A 7,114-nucleotide genomic window follows, 5' to 3' on the forward strand; every position below is an offset into this window, starting at 1 on the left:
AAGTCGAAATTGTATGAAATTTATCGATATGTTCCGTTAAAGTATTTAAAAATTAAAATGAAAACATATCTTCATTATGATGGTTCATTGTTTCCTGTAGAGGCGAGGTGTTTTAAACACATTAGTGCACGTTTAAGAGATTTAAAAGCAGCAGAACAACCAGACACAGCAACAAGTGTTCCCAATAAGACAACGACGTAATCCTGGGTCGAACAGTTCAATTAGTTCATTGCCTGGAGACACAAATAGTTCGAGTTTGGCCACTCAGTTGAACTTTTAATCAGGAAAATATATAAATTTCAATTCAAATTTTAATTGCATCTCTTGAAAGACTTTAAAAAAAAAGGGACCCAATCAGATGCTCTGGGGTATGAGACGGGGGACATTGAACAGTTGAGAGGAGGACTGCCAAGACCTTGCATGTAACAATCTTCTTGAAAAAATATATATCTGGAAAATAACTTTTCGATCCGTGATCTTTGAAACAAAATCTTTGACACGGGGACAAAGAAGAGACAGGAAGATCCGAAGACAAGAAGCTACAGCTGCTTGGTTTTGAAAAAGAAGTGCTGTTCTGTAAACCTTAACTGGGATTTTTATCTGAATAGAGTTATCGAATGGAACATCAAAATGGGTAATATAAATAAATTGGTCTGTTAATTTATCTCTCTTTCACTTTAGAATGAAGTGCTGAATTTTTACTTCGTGTAGTTCTTGGCCAATAGAATTGTTGCAGATTCCTGTACAGCATAAATCGTTTTTTGTGATATTGGTTTTATTGTAAACTGGAGGATTTACGCTGTGTTGTAACGAGTCTAAACAAATTTGGCAAAACAAGTGTGCATCTGTGCAGTTCATTGAGTGAACTGGAGATTTGAACCATTCATGACCTGGATGAAGTGATTTTCCCCGCCGTGATCTGAGTCGCCAAAAGCAAAAGGCTACCGAAATTCTCCGTAGTTGACAGGATTCGAACCTGCGTGGGGATGCCCCAATGGATTTCAAGCCCATCGCCTTATCCACTCGACCACAACTACAAATGGACATGCAGAGTTTTCATTTCCAGGTCTCTGTCCCTGGGGAGCTTAGCAGTAGTGAATCATGGTTTGGTTTATTTGAATTCAAAACCCACAGCTTTCAAATGGATGAAATGTCTGGACAAAGTGGGTCTGGGTGTTCCACCACGATAGGTGGAACGACGATCGTTCAGCTTAAACGACGGCGGAAAATGCAGAAAAATACTCAGCTGGTCGAGCAGGATCTGGGCTGGGAAAAGGCGATTCAACGTTTCAAAACTTCTTCAGAACGTTATCAGAACTCCGTTTTCTCCAAGTAGTACAGACAAACCTGTTGACATTCCCCAGAATTTTCTTTTTTTTTTCACATTCCCAACATCCACAGTCCTTTGCATTAGCCATTAAAACGATACAGAAATTCCTTTGCGATTCTGGATAAGATTCCTGTTTGGGGAATATTTTCCTGACCACATTAAAATCCCGGAGCTGTGCAGGAAAGAAAACCAATGAAGTCTGAGCAGTGAGAGATCCGACCCTGGAACGTCCCAAACCACCAACCGCTCGGTTAATGGATGAAAGTGTTGACCAATTACACAACAGAGACGGGTTAACTTATTCATTGCACGATCCAAAAACAGTAAATCCTGGGACATTTACTGCAGTGAAATGGCAACAATCCTGAACCCCCTGCAAACACATCCACGTCACAGCAACCAACTTTTCTACAAAAGGAGTCCTGCGCTCTTCGAGGCTTTTTCTGAACTTGTTTGTAACCCAGTATTCTCGTGTTCTTGTAGTTGTGGCGAGGTTTGAATTCCTGATGTGCAGGAAGGAAAATCCTTTCAATGTCTCAGATCGGTTCATGTCCAGAAAACAACAGAGTCAATGTCGCGGCCTCTTAAAGACTGGCTGTGTTAAATGGAGCAATCCACCCTTCGTTCACCTCTGATTTCACTTCCCAAAGAGATTATAAAGTTTTCCAAAGCTGGAGACATGCGTTTACTGTTATTTTTCCTTGTTTTCGTTAACCTAATAACTGGCGATATTTTCCCAAAATATCTTCACAATCCTCCGTCTTGCATTATGTCCAGCGAAGAGCAAACCCCTTTTGTCGAGAAATTACTGAGGTTGCGATTCTTTTCTTTGGAACAAAGAAGGTTAACGGGAGATTTTTATGGTCTGTTAATAATGATGGGGGAGGCGCAGTGCGGGTGGTTGGGTTAATGTTCTACAGGAAATGTTGCCAACGATCAGGGTCCGTTTCCAGAGGACTGGGACTAAATATATTTAATGAAAAACGAAATTTGCGAAGAGTATATAGAGCCTAATCTTAGGGGAACCGTTAATCATTTAAGACACAGATGAGGACGACATTCCGTCTTTCAGAGAGTAGCAAATCTGCAGAATTCTTTCCAATGAAGGGCTGTCAAGGCTGAGTATAATCAAGCCTGAGACGGCCTCCCAATTAGTCACTTTGGGAATCAAAAAGAATGGGGATAAGGCGGAAAAGTGCAGTTAACAATTAACCAAATCAGACATGACTTCATTAAAAGGTGGAGCTGACCTGATTGGATGAATGGCTTCCATCTGTTCCAATATCGTATCTGACATTTGCAAACTGCTAGAGACAATTGTGAAGAAAGAAATTGCAGGACGTTGAGAAAAGATGATTGGAGTCAAACTGAGTCAACATTATTTCTTGAAAGGAAAAACACTTGACAACTTTGCCAGAGTTCTTTGATCATATTACAGGCAGAGTTGATCAAATGTTAGTAGTCATTCCATAAGAGACCATATCAAAAGCCATTACACAAGGTAGTGGTTCACGGTGTTGTGTTAAAACAAGGCCAGGATTGTCCGTTGTTTATTTCATGGAAGACACATAATCTGGATTCTTGCGAATTTTTCAAGTTGTAAAAATGTAATTAGTAAAATAGTGGAATGATCAGTCATAGGACTGCAATGATTTATATCTGCCTTAATGACTTGGTGGAATTGGCAGAGTGAAATGTGCCCAGTTTTATTGACGATACACAATGGGTGGGAGGACATTTTGCGATGTGGACAGCGGAATATGGAAATGGATCGTGACAGGTTGGGTGGGTGGGCAAGCAATAGGTGCACGGAGAAGGTTGTAAAGTTGATAGTTTGGAGAGGAAGGTGATGCACATGGTTGGGAAGGAAATGGCACAGATGTGACAGGTCATAAGGACGGTGCTGAGCTCGAGGTTTTGAAGTGAGGGATGGTGGGGGAGGGGAAATGTGGAAACTGGTGAAATCCTAATTGATGCCATGGGATGGAGGCCCCCGATGAGGAGATTTAGCTTTAGAACATAGAACAATAGAACAATACAGCGCTGCACAGGTCCTTTGGCTTTCGATGTTGCACCGACCTGTGAACTAAGCTCATCCCCTATATTATCCCATCATCATCCATGTGTTTATCCAAGGATTGTTTAAATCTCCATAATTTAGCTGAGTTAACGACATTGACAACCCGGGCATTCCACACCCTTCCTATTCTCTGAACAAAGAACCTGCCTCTGACATCCGGCTGCAACCTATAAACCCTCAATTTGTAGTTATGACCACTCGTACAAGCTGACATCATCTTCCTTAATAAAGGACTTCCACCGTCTACCCTATCTAATCCTCTTATAATTCTCGGGAGTAGGTTTGATCGCTGAGCTGCATGTTTCATTCAAACCTGCAGCTCAGGGAGCAGACCTACACCCTGAACCTCAACCTGTGTTAAAAAAAACCTTGCAAAAACTTGTAACTCGATATCAAATCCGCTCTCAGACTTCTTATTTCCAATGAGGACAGACCCAAGTCTCTCAGATTTTCCTGGTAAGACTTTTCCTCCAGAACAGGCAATATCTTGTTAAATCTCATCTGCAACTTCTCAAATGCTTCCACATCTTTCCTGGAATGGGGCGACCAGGCAGTTCAAAATATTCTAAGTGGAGCCACACAAGTGTTTTGTATAGTTGCAGCATGAAATTGTAGCTCAGGAACTCATTCCTGTACCAATGACATCGGAAGCAGCGGACTCTTTCGCAGTAGCACAGTGGTACATCCTGCTGTATTGCAATACTGTAGACCCACGTTCAATTCCCGCTTCTAGCGACTCTCGATGTGGAGTTTGCACATTCTCTCCGTGAGTTTCCGCCAGGTTCTCGGTTTTGCCCTTACAATCCAAAAAATGTGCAGTTGAGGTAAAGGGGAAAGTGTAGGAAACTGGGTCGCGCTTCGGCGGCTCTGTGTATCTTTGTTGGGCCTCAAGGCCTGTTTCGACACTATCCGTAATCCAAAGGAAAATCATCCTGGCTTGGAAACTATGTACATGGACTCCAAGGTCACTCTACACATCCACATTACCAAGAATCTTTCCATTAACTCAATATTCTGCCTTCCTGTTATTTTTCCCAAAAGTGAGTCACCTCACATTTAGCTTCATTGAACTTCATTTGCCACCTCTAAGACCAATTCTGCAGTTTGTCCAAGCGCCCCTGCAACCTGCAACATTTTTCTGCGCTATCCACTACTCCACCAACTTTAGCGTTATCTGCAAGCTTACTAACACATCCACTTATGCCTGCTTCTTAGTCATTTACGAAAATGGCAAACAACAGTGATCCCAAAACAGATCTTTGTGCCAAATCACTCGTAACCGGATTCCAGAATGAATTTTTTCATTAGCCACCACTTGCTGCCTTCTCACACAAAGCCAGGTTCTAATCCAAACTGCGAATTCATCGTCAATCACATGCCTCTGCATTTTCTCCAACAGCCTAACATGTGGAAGCTTATCAAAGGCTTTACAGACGTCATGTGCACCACATCAAATGGCTACCCTCATCCACATGCTTGGTCACCATCTCGAAAAACTCACGAAACCATGTTGACCTGCTGAAATCAAATTATTGCTGGCTGATGGATTATACATGCAATGTCTCATACTCAGTTCCATATTTTTTTCCCTTCAAGAAAGGTAAGGCTCACTGGGCTCTGATTACTTGGGTCATCTGTATTCCCCTTCTTCAACAAGGGAACAACTTTTGCTATCCTCCAATCTTCGAGTGCTATTCCTGTAGACAATCTCGAAATAGAGATCAAACGCAAAGGCCCTGCAATCTCCCCACTGGCTTCCCAGGAAATCGTTGGATAGATCCCAGCCGACTCAGGGGTTTACTTATTTTCAAACCTTCCAGAATTGTTATAAAATCCTCCTTGTAAATCTCATTTCCACCCAGGCTAGTAACCTGTATCTCAGGTTCTCCTCGACAATATTGTCTTAAACCAATATGAATACTAACGAAAAATATTCGTTTGGCGGCTTCCTACCTCCTCTGACCCCACACACAATTCATCACTACTCTCTTTGACTAGTCCTAATCTTACTCTCGTCGTTCTCTAATTCCTCACACACACGTGGAAAGCTTTAGGGTTTTCTAAGATTCTATCCGCAAGCAACTTCTCATGTCCTCTCCTGCCTTTTATGACATGAGACTCTCTGTACAGGTCGTTCCTAACTCTCAATCGCCCTAACTGAGCCTTCACGTCAAATGCTAAAATAAGCCTCCTACTTTCTCTTGACATGAGCTTCAAGTTCCTTAGTAAGCCAGGGCCGCTTGGCTCGACAAATTCCTTCATAACTGACAGGTGCATACTCATCAAGTACATACAATATCAGTTCCTTGAATAAGCTCCACATTTCATTTGTGCTCATTCCATCCGTTACATTCCACATCTAGTGCAAACTAAATCTTGCAAATTTCATTCTAATTGCCTTTCCCTCAGATTTACTCTCTCCGTGGAGTACATAACTATCCCATTCTTTTGCTTACATATACATACAGAACTGTGTTCACGATCACCAAATTGCTCACCTACCTTCACATATAACACCGGGCCAATCCAAACCCAGTAACAAATCCAATGTGGCCTGTGACTGTTAATAAGAGGCTGTCTGGCCGCAGTTTATGGACCTGTGTTGAGGATGAGGCAGGAATTCATCAAAGTTGAGAGTGACAAATACTTTTACTGCGCACCTCGCTCTGTTTCCCACACTCGCAGGAGACTGCTATTATCATTTGGTTCAGCAATTCACAGATGATATCTTTGGCTGCTTCGAAACTTCTGAGCACTGTGCAAGTGAGTAAAGTAGTACACCAGGACCAGGCTCTAATGAGGGAGCCAAGAAAGTTTGCATTGTCAGAGGGCCAGAACTGACGGAACGGCGCTTTCTCTTTCCAGTGCAAAAGGTCAGTGCTGAAAGGGCAGGCGCTCTTGGAGATTCAGTGCTGAGGGAGCTGACGCTGTCAGAGCATCAGGACTGAGGATGCGGAAACTCTCAGATGGTTAGTGCTGAAGGATCGGTCACTGTAATAGGATCAATTCTGAGGGAGTGGGCACAGTCAGATGGTTAGTGTTGAGGGAGCAGGCACTGATGGAGGGTCAGTACTGAGCGAGAGGGTAGAGTCACAGGTTCAGTGCTGAGTAAGTGCCATCGTCGCCCGTTCAGTGTTGGGAGAGTGGGTGCTGTCGGAGGGTCAGTGCAGAGGGATTATATTTAATTTATTTCATGCTAATACTTCCAGAAACAAATAAAATAGCAGCTGAATATGCAAAGTGTTTATCAAAACATTCAATGGCAAGTCCGAACATAAACAAATAATCTAAAACCTCTCTGATATTTGAGGACATCCTGCCTGTTTTTGTCACACATGCGCTACCTGTCTGATCATATACATCTTCCCTGTATGGTCTCACACAGCCTCTGCATGTTTTTCACATACATCCTCCCACTCCCCATCTTACACACCCTCCACGTTTTTGTCACACACACACACCTTCACTGCATGGGACAAACTCGAAGTCTGCCAGTGCAGGAGTAGACTTCAGTTTACCCACCCCTAGGTATATGATTATGTAAAAATAGTTAAAAGTTGGAGGAATCCAAATTCCACTGACCACAGCCCTAATCCCACCTTCCTGTCTGAACTGGGATAAGATCGCAGCGAGACATGACCGAGAGAGAGACAGAGGGAGAGAGAGATTCATAGAAATTGAATGCACAGAATCAGATCTTTCAG

General features: G+C 42.7%; 1 non-coding gene across 1 annotated transcript; it reads right to left on the reverse strand.

Moving 5' to 3' along the window:
- Nucleotides 1–955: 955 nt before the first annotated feature.
- trnas-uga (transfer RNA serine (anticodon UGA)) lies at nucleotides 956–1,037 on the reverse strand. The gene has a single exon. It is a non-coding gene; the product is annotated as a tRNA-Ser (tRNA).
- Between the last annotated feature and the right edge of the window lie 6,077 nt (nucleotides 1,038–7,114).

This window comes from Hemiscyllium ocellatum, chromosome 36 (genome assembly GCF_020745735.1).
Source record: "Hemiscyllium ocellatum isolate sHemOce1 chromosome 36, sHemOce1.pat.X.cur, whole genome shotgun sequence".
Classification (NCBI taxonomy): domain Eukaryota; kingdom Metazoa; phylum Chordata; class Chondrichthyes; order Orectolobiformes; family Hemiscylliidae; genus Hemiscyllium; species Hemiscyllium ocellatum.